Source organism: Onychostoma macrolepis, chromosome 01 (genome assembly GCF_012432095.1).
Source record: "Onychostoma macrolepis isolate SWU-2019 chromosome 01, ASM1243209v1, whole genome shotgun sequence".
NCBI classification, from domain to species: Eukaryota; Metazoa; Chordata; class Actinopteri; order Cypriniformes; family Cyprinidae; genus Onychostoma; species Onychostoma macrolepis.
Genome location: NC_081155.1, coordinates 27,784,712 through 27,797,650, shown reverse-complemented (window position 1 = coordinate 27,797,650; position 12,939 = coordinate 27,784,712).

Genomic DNA, 12,939 nt, shown 5'->3' with positions numbered 1-12,939 from the left:
CTATCTGTCATGCTCTGATAGCGCTGAAGTGAACTAACCCTGGAACATAACCTGCTCCGGAGCAGGTTATCTTCAGAGAGCAAGTTGCTATGGTTACTTACATACCCTGAAAGTAACCGCTGATTTTGGAACAGAAAGCTGAGGTTATCCGCTCACTTATCCTCAAACATACCCGGGTATGTCACATAACCTGCTTTCTGGAATACACCCCTGATGTTAACAAGCATACACACTGAATGAAAGAGAAACAAAAACTACAACTGACTTCAGCCACAGCCTTAGATGAACTCAACTGAAATACAAGACATCATTAAATCTCTCAAGTTCTGATTAAACAACTCCACAAACAGCATTACCAGCTTCACACATTAAAATTTGACTTTATTTCTCTCATATCTCTACAAAAATGATTTGAGAATTAACAGAAGTTTGGTTGTTTTATCGAAAACGTTTCGTTTGACCTCACCATTGTGGTGATCAGGGTACACCTGACCCTTGATTTTCAGTCTTAGCTTTTTTTTTTGGCTGTTATGACTATGTTTGTAAAGCACATTTGTTATAGCACATAAAACCAAGAATTGATTTGATCAGAATCATTGCCTAGTAGCCTGATTTATTGAATTCATTCAGAGACTGATCTTTAAATATCTGGTCTGGATTTGTTTTTTTCTTTGTTAGTTTTGTGTTAACAGCTAACACAAATGGTAAATCTCAACAACGGTAAATAAAACAAAAATAAATAAACAGATCAACTCTGAACATCACAAAACATGTTACTAAAACTCAACACAAAAAAAAGCAAAAATAAAAGCACATAGTAAGAATTAAAGACCATAAGTGGACAATTCAGTGGCATAATTTATTCATGCCGCAATGCATGCTGGGAGTCATGGGTGAGTTTTTTTTACTGTGCTGGTACCCAGCATGCATTGCAGCATGCAGCTTTTGATTGTCACCATTGTTGAGATTCATATGCTAATTCTTGATGTCTGTGTGTGTCTAAATGGTGGTGTATTACTGACAGTTTTGTGTATAAGGTGTTTTTAAATTTTTTCAGTAGCAGTTTGTTATCTGTCATATAGCTATTGTTAACACGAAGCTAACAAAAAAAAAAAGATCCACACCATGTTTGTAAAGATCAGCCTCTGAATGAGATCAGTGAATCAGGCCACTAGATAATGAGATAGTACTTTATTTTGATGGTCCTCCTATAAATAGTCTACTAACTGTTAGTTACTGAATATCTACTTACTCTCATCAGAGTAGCATATGTAGATTGTCTATTAAACATTTTGTAGCAATCAATACAATGTCTATAACACGTAAACAGCTATTAAAAATTTGGTTAGGAAAGTGTTATCAGTATGTTATTAATTTAAGTTGTAGATGTTCAACAGCATATTAGTAGGCATGCAACAAATCCTCAGTAAATTCTCAGTACTTTTATACAGCAAATTAAGAGCATTTTAGTAGTCAGCATGTAGCTATTAACCAGTGTATCAACAGACTTTCAGAACACATTCAGTTGTCTTTAAGTAGCAACACAAGATCATTTCAAATTAACTCTAAACAATATATAAGGTGACTTAATCCTGATCTTTTGCTTTCGAAAGTATTTTTAAGAGTGCTCTACTAACTGTTTGTTGCATATAAATTACCTTTCAGTAGACAGTCATTTTGCTTTGAGGTACATTCATCTGTTCATCTGTTGTCACATTAGGCCCATCAAAATGAAGTGAAAATCTAAGAAATGCTGTTGAATGACGCTTATGGGCGACATCACGGCTACTAGTCAGTGGATGTTCAGCAGACAGTCAATAGACAGTTAGTACCAACACTGGCAAGTATTTGATTTAAGATTAAGAAAACAATAACACCACAGTACAAGTACATGTCTGCCAAATGGGAAATAACTAACAGAATCATCAGTTTGTCCAACCAACTGCTTTTAATGAACTGCTGTCAAACATTTCAATAAACACTACTATGGACAACATAAAATGAAAAAGCCTCCTTTTTTACATTGCAAAATATGTGTGAATCTGTGAAAAAGTAAAAAAAAAAAAAAAAAATATATATATATATATATATATATATATATATATATAAATATATAAGAAAACACATGGGAATTTTGTATGGACAAGTTAACACAACAAGGTTAGAAACATGAACAAAAAAAAGAAAGAAAGAACAACAAAATTAGACTCATTAGAGTTACAAATGACCTGCTTCTATCATCTGATCGTGGTTGTATCTCTTTATTAGTTCTACTGGATCTTAGCGCTGCGTTCGACACTATCGACCACAACATTCTTTGTTTGCATTAGTGGAAGTGCCTTAGCATGGTTCAAATCGTACTTATCTGACCGCCATCAGTTCGTAGCAGTGAATGAAGAGGTATCATATCGATCACAAGTGCAGTATGGAGTACCTCAAAGCTCAGTACTAGGGCCGTTACTTTTCACGCTCTATATGTTACCCTTGGGAGATATTATCAGGAGACATGGTGTTAGCTTTCACTGTTATGCTGATGATACTCAGCTCTATATTTCTTCGCGGCCTGGTGAAACACACCAAATTGAGAAACTAACGGAATGCATAGTTGATATAAAAAACTGGATGACGAGTAATTTTTTACTGCTAAATTCTGAAAAAACAGAGGTGTTAATTATCGGACATTATCTAACACTTGACGGCTGCTCTGTCAATTCTTCTTCATCAGTCAGGAACCTAGGTGTGCTGTTCGATAGCAATCTGTCATTTGAAAGCCATGTTTCTAGCATCTGTAAAACTGCATTTTTTCATCTCAAAAGCATATCTAAATTGCGACCAATGCTCTCAACGTCAAATGCAGAAATGTTAATTCATGCGTTTATGACCTCAAGGTTAGACTATTTTAATGCTTTATTAGGTGGTTGTTCTGCACGCTTGATCAACAAACTACAGTTAGTCCAAAATGCAGCAGCTAGAGTCCTTACTAGAACCAGGAAATATGACCATATTAGCCCGGTTCTGTCAACACTGCACTGGCTCCCTATCAAGCATCGGATAGATTTTAAAATCTTGTTAATTACTTATAAAGCCCTGAATGGTTTAGCTCCTCAGTACTTGAGCGAGCTCTTATCGCATTATAGTCCTCCACGTCCGCTGCGTTCTCAAAACTCCGGCCGTTTGATAATACCTAGAATATCAAACTCGACTGCGGGCGGCAGATCCTATTCCTATTTAGCACCCAAACTCTGGAACAGTCTACCTAACACTGTTCGGGAGGCAGACACACTCTGTCAGTTTAAATCTAGATTAAAGACCCATCTCTTTAGCCTGGCTTACACATAACACATTAATACGCTTCTATTATTCAAATCCGTTAAAGGATTGTTAGGCTGCATTAATTAGATGAACCGGAACCGAACACTCCCATAACACACGATGTACTCGTTACATCGTAAGTTGAATGGCATCTGCGCTAATGTTTGTCTGTTTCTTTCCTAGTCTGTTTCTCGGCCCGTGTCCGGTCAGATGGTGGGTCGGCGCCGGGAGGTGATGTCTGCGGCCCTGATCGTTGGCGGAGACCAGGACGCCCGGATGACCCCCAGAGATATATCCCCAGATATATCAACCAAAAATAACAAAATAACTAAAATATAATAAAATACCTAACTACATAATACTACTATTGTTAGAAATTGCAACAAAATTAAAATAGAAATATAAACTTTTGAACTGCGGGTTTCGTCTGGTCAGAGGAGAACTGGCCCCCCGACTGAGCCTGGTTTCTCCCAAGGTTTTTTTTTCTCCATTCTGTCACAGAGGGAGTTTTGGTTCCTTGCCGCTGTCGCCTCTGGCTTGCTCAGTTGGGGACACTTAATTTCTAGTGATTATCGCCGATTTGATTGCACAGATACTATTTAAACTAAACTGAGCTAGACAATGACATCTCTGAATTCAATAATGAAATGCCTTTAACTTAAAATTGAGTGTTTAATCTTATCATTATACATTACTGACACTCTATCCTCCAATTTGATACTGTTAAGTGCTTTGACACAATCTGTATTGTAAAAGCGCTATATAAATAAAGGTGACTTGACTTGACAAAAAAAAAAGAGTCAGTTATAGAACTGACTGATGTCGTGCAAAAGCCTTCCGAGAATCCCCTGTCTATATCTCCTGCCTAACCAGTAAGTCCATTCTATATATATTAGATGGTTTTTGAGAGCCTTCTCTGACCGGTTTGCACGCAACCTCCACACTTCCCTTTTGAAGTTTGCACATGCCCTTTCAATGTTTTGTGTATGTACCCCTGTCGATGGATTAACAAAATTAATGCTATGGTTCACTGTGTGGTGTTGGTATCCTCTCTCTGAAAGAGCTGAGTATGCACGCCACTCATCACTACGAATGATGCTGCCTCTTTTTACATGTTTTTCAATGATTGGTAAAAGAGTTATCTTGTCCCTTACTCCACCAACCGCAATACTGGTTTCCGGGAGGGCAAAATCTCAATCATGCTGAATACCCAGCTTTTCCTTCTCCATGCACCTCCAAAACGCCCTTTGGCATACTGAAAAAAAGAGTAAATTAAATTTATTTCACACATTCATATATTCTAAAAGTCAAAAGCCCCAGCCTTAAAATAACAATTTTAAACTCAACTGACAGGCCTACTAATAATCCAAATGTTATTAGTCTTACAAAAAGGATTTACAGTATTTCTTTAAATCCAAAAAGGATTTAAAGAAATCTCAATTTCTTTTATTAGAACAATGTAACAATGTCTTGTCTACACTGTAAAAAAAAAAAGAACATTTAAAAAAAGAGTGCCAAATATCTGCCATTAATGGAAATAATGGTTAAAGATTGTATATATAAAAAATTAAAAATAAAACAGTCAATGACTGATAGAAGCTGCTGCCCAACAAAAACTATAAAATAAAATAAAATATCCTAATTTCTCTTATATGTTTTACAAAAACATTGTTACTTTACAGATATTTCTCAGATTATTATCATAAATCTTTTGCAGTTAACCATTAGCAAATAACAGCACACGTGTGAACTAATCTCAGTAAACTAAACATTGCATTAACAACTACACAGCTATTGTCTTTAAATAAAGCAAAATGCAGTATAACATCAATGCTTTTTTGGTCTTCTCCTGGACTGAAACACAGACTCTACTCTTCAGCACAATGGTGACCCACAAAACTCAGACAACAGAAACCCTTTAAATCCCAAAAGAACATTGAACACTAACAGATCTCTCTAGATCTCAGCCTCTTCACTTATTACAAACCAGTCTGACTTTACTGCTTTCATACAAAACGTCTTATTGAGAGTTAACTGAGGTTTAGATGTTGATGTCTACTGAATATAATAAAGTTTGAAGTCACCGTTGTGGAGAAAAGCATTTGCTTTAGTTGGGCTCCTGACTCTTTGCATTTTTATACTAGATCTTCTCTGACTGACGTAACTATGTTTCTGTAACAAATTTGTTAAAACAGAAATCGAGAAAAATCAGATTAGGTGAAGTTGGCTATTTATTGATGATTTGAAAGTTTTTAAGTGCATAAGTTATTTGGACGTGATCATGTAGACTCACACAGACATCAAGAATCTGCATATAAACCTCAACAATGGTGACAGTCAACAAAATATTCCGTTAAACAGATCAACTCTGAACATCACAACAAGCTAAAGTCACAAAAAAGCTTTCTGTTGAATGTCACCAATTGTTGAGATTCATGCCCTGATTCTTGATGTTTGTGACCATCAAAATGACAGCTCAAATCAATTTATATACAATGAATAAAAAAAAATCTGAATTTCTGACTGTCATAACATCAAAAGACTACTGTAAATAATGCATGACTCTGGATGAGATCAGTGAATCAGGCCAATATGATGATTGAATCATCATCAATAAATAACCAACTTCATCTGAGATTTTCTCTCTCAATTTTTGTGTATTAACAAACGTGTATTAGAAACAGTTACAGAAGCCAGAGAAAAACTGATATTAAAAAGTCAAGGTGCAAGAGTCAAACTAAACCTAACTAAACCAGTAAACGGAACCTCTGTTAATTCTTAATATGAAGTTTTGTATGAAAGAAATAAAGTCAGACTGGATTGTTATGAGTGAAGATGCTGAGATCTAGAGAAATCTGTTAGGGTTTAATGTGCTATTGCTGCCAGTCATGTGACGTTTTTGTGTTTATTTATTTTTAATTAATTTTACAATGAAGGTGTTTACAGCTTAGTTAAATAAGGATATTTTACATTAATTGACAGTTTTATCATCTAACATTTTTTATTGTATTAATTACAGATTATTTTAGTAATTTTAAATGTGTATGTAATTTATGAAAACTGAAAAAGTACAGTATAAAAATACAGCATAAAAAATATATGCTGTATAAAAAATGTAAATTACTGTAATTTGTCATTTATTTCATAATGCCTAAATCAGCAGTCAGTCAATTGAAAGATAATTTTACAGAGTTTTGACTACAATAAAAAAATAAAAGAAAACTAACTGAAAAAAAATCACAGCTATCTTTTGGAAAGTTGTGATTATTTTACAGTGTACACATTCACATTTGAAGAGAATAGATACGTTTTCAGAGATCATGGCTTACTTTTTGTCTGTGGCGAAACTCTTTTTTTTCCTGAGCATCCGCATACTTAATCATAAATGTTTCTTTCTCATGAAATGTTATTTGCAATGCAGAAGACAGAACTTTTTTGCAGAGCAAGTCATATTAAGCCCGGTACACAACAAGGCCGTCGGGCAGATTTTGTTCGTCGGCCGACTAAGTTTTCTCAGTGTGTTTCTCAGCCGTCAGCTGAAGTTGGTCCTCGTCGGCTTTTTTTCGGCCGATTCGACATGTCGAATCGGCGACGGAGCTCGTCGGTCAGTCGGGCCATTTGATTATTCTGATTGGCTGTTCAGCTGGCGAACCAGTGCGCGAGAAAGGCACAGAACGGATGTGCTACTTGGCCGTCGGTTGTCGAGCATCGGCTTGGTGTGTCAGGGCAACTTTGGACCCAGACGCTGCCAACGTGAGCCGACCCCGCAGTCTGCTTTCGTCGCCACTAGTTTATCGGCGTCGGCTTGGTGTGTAGAACTTCAGTGCTCAGAATCACTGTTTTGGAGCTTCTGAGAACACTATAAACTGTGATAGTGCAACTAAGCAAATGAAGAGAATTCAAGTCCACAGATGCTGAAAAGCTTCTTTCTCAGTGAGAGAAAGTTGCTCAATGCATTTTTAAGAGTTCAGCTCAAGTACATGAAAGATTTGTCTTTCTCATGAAATGACATGTAATTTGCAATGCAGAAGACAGATTTTCATGAGTTAGAGCTTTTTTGCAGAGAAAGTTATGTTAGAGCTTCAATGCTCAGAATCACTGTTTTGGAGCTTCTGAGAACACTAAAAGCTGTGATAGTGCAACTAAGCAAATGAAGAGAATCCAAGGCCACAGATGATGAAAAGCTTCTTTCTCAGTGAGAGAAAGTTGCTCAATGCATTTTTAAGAGTTCAGCTCAAGTACATGAAAGATTTGTCTTTCTCATGAAATGACATGTAATTTGCAATGCAGCAGACAGATTTTCATGAGTTAGAGCTTTTTTGCAGAAAAAGTTATGTTAGAGCTTCAATGCTCAGAATCACTGTTTTGGAGCTTCTGAGAACACTAAAAGCTGTGATAGTGCAACTAAGCAAATGAAGAGAATCCAAGGCCACAGATGCTGAAAAGCTTCTTTCTCAGTGAGAGAAAGTTGCTCAATGCATTTTTAAGAGTTCAGCTCAAGTACATGAAAGATTTGTCTTTCTCATGAAATGACATGTAATTTGCAATGCAGAAGACAGATTTTCATGAGTTAGAGCTTTTTTGCAGAGAAAGTTATGTTAGAGCTTCAATGCTCAGAATCACTGTTTTGGAGCTTCTGAGAACACTAAAAGCTGTGATAGTGCAACTAAGCAAATGAAGAGAATCCAAGGCCACAGATGCTGAAAAGCTTCTTTCTCAGTGAGAGAAAGTTGCTCAATGCATTTTTAAGAGTTCAGCTCAAGTACATGAAATATGTTTCTTTCTCATGAAATGACATGTAATTTGCAATGCAGCAGACAGATTTTCATGAGTTAGAGCTTTTTTGCAGAGAAAGTTATGTTAGAGCTTCAATGCTCAGAATCACTGTTTTGGAGCTTCTGAGAACACTAAAAGCTGTGATAGTGCAACTAAGCAAATGAAGAGAATCCAAGGCCACAGATGCTGAAAAGCTTCTTTCTCAGTGAGAGAAAGTTGCTCAATGCATTTTTAAGAGTTCAGCTCAAGTACATGAAATATGTTTCTTTCTCATGAAATGACATGTAATTTGCAATGCAGCAGACAGATTTTCATGAGTTAGAGCTTTTTTGCAGAAAAAGTTATGTTAGAGCTTCAATGCTCAGAATCACTGTTTTGGAGCTTCTGAGAACACTAAAAGCTGTGATAGTGCAACTAAGCAAATGAAGAGAATCCAAGGCCACAGATGCTGAAAAGCTTCTTTCTCAGTGAGAGAAAGTTGCTCAATGCATTTTTAAGAGTTCAGCTCAAGTACATGAAATATGTTTCTTTCTCATGAAATGACATGTATTTTGCAATGCAGCAGACAGATTTTCATGAGTTAGAGCTTTTTTGCAGAGAAAGTTATATTAGAGCTTCAATGCTCAGAATCACTGTTTTGGAGCATCTGAGAACACTAAAAGCTGTGTTAGTGCAACTAAGCAAATGAAGAGAATCCAAGGCCACAGATGCTGAAAAGCTTCTTTCTCAGTGAGAGAAAGTTGCTCAATGCATTTTTAAGAGTTCAGCTCAAGTACATGAAATATGTTTCTTTCTCATGAAATGACATGTAATTTGCAATGCAGCAGACAGATTTTCATGAGTTAGAGCTTTTTTGAAGAGAAAGTTATGTTAGAGCTTCAATGCTCAGAATCACTGTTTTGGAGCATCTGAGAACACTAAAAGCTGTGTTAGTGCAACTAAGCAAATGAAGAGAATCCAAGGCCACAGATGCTGAAAAGCTTCTTTCTCAGTGAGAGAAAGTTGCTCAATGCATTTTTAAGAGTTCAGCTCAAGTACATGAAATATGTTTCTTTCTCATGAAATGACATGTAATTTGCAATGCAGCAGACAGATTTTCATGAGTTAGAGCTTTTTTGAAGAGAAAGTTATGTTAGAGCTTCAATGCTCAGAATCACTGTTTTGGAGCATCTGAGAACACTAAAAGCTGTGTTAGTGCAACTAAGCAAATGAAGAGAATCCAAGGCCACAGATGCTGAAAAGCTTCTTTCTCAGTGAGAGAAAGTTGCTCAATGCATTTTTAAGAGTTCAGCTCAAGTACATGAAATATGTTTCTTTCTCATGAAATGACATGTAATTTGCAATGCAGCAGACAGATTTTCATGAGTTTGACTTTTTTTACAGAGAAAGTTATGTTAGAGCTTCAATGCTCAGAATCACTGTTTTGGAGCTTCTGAGAACACTAAAAGCTGTGATAGTGCAACTAAGCAAATGAAGAGAATCCAAGGCCACAGATGCTGAAAAGCTTCTTTCTCAGTGAGAGAAAGTTGCTCAATGCATTTTTAAGAGTTCAGCTCAAGTACATGAAATATGTTTTTTCTCATGAAATGACATGCAATTTGCAATGCAGAAGACAGATTTTCATGAGTTAGAGCTTTTTTGCAGAGAAAGTTATGTTAGAGCTTCAATGCTCAGAATCACTGTTTTGGAGCTTCTGAGAACACTAAAAGCTGTGATAGTGCAACTAAGCAAATGAAGAGAATCCAAGGCCACAGATGCTGAAAAGCTTCTTTCTCAGTGAGAGAAAGTTGCTCAATGCATTTTTAAGAGTTCAGCTCAAGTACATGAAAGATTTGTCTTTCTCATGAAATGACATGTAATTTGCAATGCAGAAGACAGATTTTCATGAGTTTGACTTTTTTTACAGAGAAAGTTATGTTAGAGCTTCAATGCTCAGAATCACTGTTTTGGAGCTTCTGAGAACACTAAAAGCTGTGATAGTGCAACTAAGCAAATGAAGAGAATCCAAGGCCACAGATGCTGAAAAGCTTCTTTCTCAGTGAGAGAAAGTTGCTCAATGCATTTTTAAGAGTTCAGCTCAAGTACATGAAAGATTTGTCTTTCTCATGAAATGACATGTAATTTGCAATGCAGCAGACAGATTTTCATGAGTTAGAGCTTTTTTGCAGAGAAAGTTATGTTAGAGCTTCAATGCTCAGAATCACTGTTTTGGAGCTTCTGAGAACACTAAAAGCTGTGATAGTGCAACTAAGCAAATGAAGAGAATCCAAGGCCACAGATGCTGAAAAGCTTCTTTCTCAGTGAGAGAAAGTTGCTCAATGCATTTTTAAGAGTTCAGCTCAAGTACATGAAATATGTTTCTTTCTCATGAAATGACATGTAATTTGCAATGCAGCAGACAGATTTTCATGAGTTTGACTTTTTTTACAGAGAAAGTTATGTTAGAGCTTCAATGCTCAGAATCACTGTTTTGGAGCTTCTGAGAACACTAAAAGCTGTGATAGTGCAACTAAGCAAATGAAGAGAATCCAAGGCCACAGATGCTGAAAAGCTTCTTTCTCAGTGAGAGAAAGTTGCTCAATGCATTTTTAAGAGTTCAGCTCAAGTACATGAAATATGTTTCTTTCTCATGAAATGACATGTAATTTGCAATGCAGCAGACAGATTTTCATGAGTTAGAGCTTTTTTGAAGAGAAAGTTATGTTAGAGCTTCAATGCTCAGAATCACTGTTTTGGAGCATCTGAGAACACTAAAAGCTGTGTTAGTGCAACTAAGCAAATGAAGAGAATCCAAGGCCACAGATGCTGAAAAGCTTCTTTCTCAGTGAGAGAAAGTTGCTCAATGCATTTTTAAGAGTTCAGCTCAAGTACATGAAAGATTTGTCTTTCTCATGAAATGACATGTAATTTGCAATGCAGCAGACAGATTTTCATGAGTTAGAGCTTTTTTGAACAGAAAGTTATGTTAGAGCTTCAATGCTCAGAATCACTGTTTTGGAGCTTCTGAGAACACTAAAAGCTGTGATAGTGCAACTAAGCAAATGAAGAGAATCCAAGGCCACAGATGCTGAAAAGCTTCTTTCTCAGTGAGAGAAAGTTGCTCAATGCATTTTTAAGAGTTCAGCTCAAGTACATGAAAGATTTGTCTTTCTCATGAAATGACATGTAATTTGCAATGCAGAAGACAGATTTTCATGAGTTAGAGCTTTTTTGCAGAGAAAGTTATGTTAGAGCTTCAATGCTCAGAATCACTGTTTTGGAGCTTCTGAGAACACTAAAAGCTGTGATAGTGCAACTAAGCAAATGAAGAGAATCCAAGGCCACAGATGCTGAAAAGCTTCTTTCTCAGTGAGAAAGTTGCTCAATGCATTTTAAGAGTTCAGCTCAAGTACATGAAATATGTTTCTTTCATGAAATGACATGCAATTTGCAATGCAGCAGACAGATTTTCATGAGTTAGAGCTTTTTGAACAGAAAGTTATGTTAGAGCATCAATGCTCAGAATCACTGTTTTGGAGCTCTGAGAACACTAAAAGCTGTGATAGTGCAACTAATCAAATTAAGAGAATCCAAGGCCACAGATGCTGAAAAGCTTCTTTCTCAGTGAGAAAGTTGCTCAATGCATTTTAAGAGTTCAGCTCAAGTACATGAAATATGTTTCTTTCATGAAATGACATGTAATTTGCAATGCAGAAGACAGATTTTCATGAGTTAGAGCTTTTTGCAGAAAGTTATGTTAGAGCTTCAATGCTCAGAATCACTGTTTTGGAGCATCTGAGAACACTAAAAGCTGTGATAGTGCAACTAAGCAAATGAAGAGAATCCAAGGCCACAGATGCTGAAAAGCTTCTTTCTCAGTGAGAAAGTTGCTCAATGCATTTTAAGAGTTCAGCTCAGGTACATGAAATATGTTTCTTTCATGAAATGACATGCAATTTGCAATGCAGCAGACAGATTTTCATGAGTTAGAGCTTTTTGAACAGAAAGTTATGTTAGAGCATCAATGCTCAGAATCACTGTTTTGGAGCATCTGAGAACACTAAAAGCTGTGATAGTGCAACTAATCAAATTAAGAGAATCCAAGGCCACAGATGCTGAAAAGCTTCTTTCTCAGTGAGAAAGTTGCTCAATGCATTTTAAGAGTTCAGCTCAAGTACATGAAATATGTTTCTTTCATGAAATGACATGCAATTTGCAATGCAGAAGACAGATTTTCATGAGTTAGAGCTTTTTGAACAGAAAGTTATGTTAGAGCTTCAATGCTCAGAATCACTGTTTTGGAGCATCTGAGAACACTAAAAGCTGTGATAGTGCAACTAATCAAATTAAGAGAATCCAAGGCCACAGATGCTGAAAAGCTTCTTTCTCAGTGAGAAAGTTGCTCAATGCATTTTAAGAGTTCAGCTCAAGTACATGAAATATGTTTCTTTCATGAAATGACATGTAATTTGCAATGCAGAAGACAGATTTTCATGAGTTTGACTTTTTACAGAGAAAGTTATGTTAGAGCATCAATGCTCAGAATCACTGTTTTGGAGCTCTGAGAACACTAAAAGCTGTGATAGTGCAACTAATCAAATTAAGAGAATCCAAGGCCACAGATGCTGAAAAGCTTCTTTCTCAGTGAGAGAAAGTAGCTCAATGCATTTTTAAGAGTTCAGCTCAAGTACATGAAAGATTTGTCTTTCTCATGAAATGACATGCAATTTGCAATGCAGCAGACAGATTTTCATGAGTTAGAGCTTTTTGAACAGAAAGTTATGTTAGAGCTTCAATGCTCAGAATCACTGTTTTGGAGCTCTGAGAACACTAAAAGCTGTGTTAGTGCAACTAAGCAAATGAAGAGAATCC